The sequence below is a fragment of the Cherax quadricarinatus genome, chromosome 68 (genome assembly GCF_038502225.1).
Source record: "Cherax quadricarinatus isolate ZL_2023a chromosome 68, ASM3850222v1, whole genome shotgun sequence".
NCBI lineage: Eukaryota > Metazoa > Arthropoda > Malacostraca > Decapoda > Parastacidae > Cherax > Cherax quadricarinatus.
Window position 1 is genome coordinate 17577529 of NC_091359.1, and position 214 is coordinate 17577742.

Genomic DNA, 214 nt, shown 5'->3' on the forward strand with positions numbered 1-214 from the left:
TCAGCCTCCTGTTTTTGTCCAGCTGGTATCATCAGCCTCCTGTTTTTGTCCAGCTGGTATCATCAGCCTCCTGTTTTTGTCCAGCTGGTATCATCAGCCTCCTGTTTTTGTCCAGCTGGTATCATCAGCCTCCTGTTTTTGTCCAGCTGGTATCATCAGCCTCCTGTTTTTGTCCAGCTGGTATCATCAGCCTCCTGTTTTTGTCCAGCTGGTA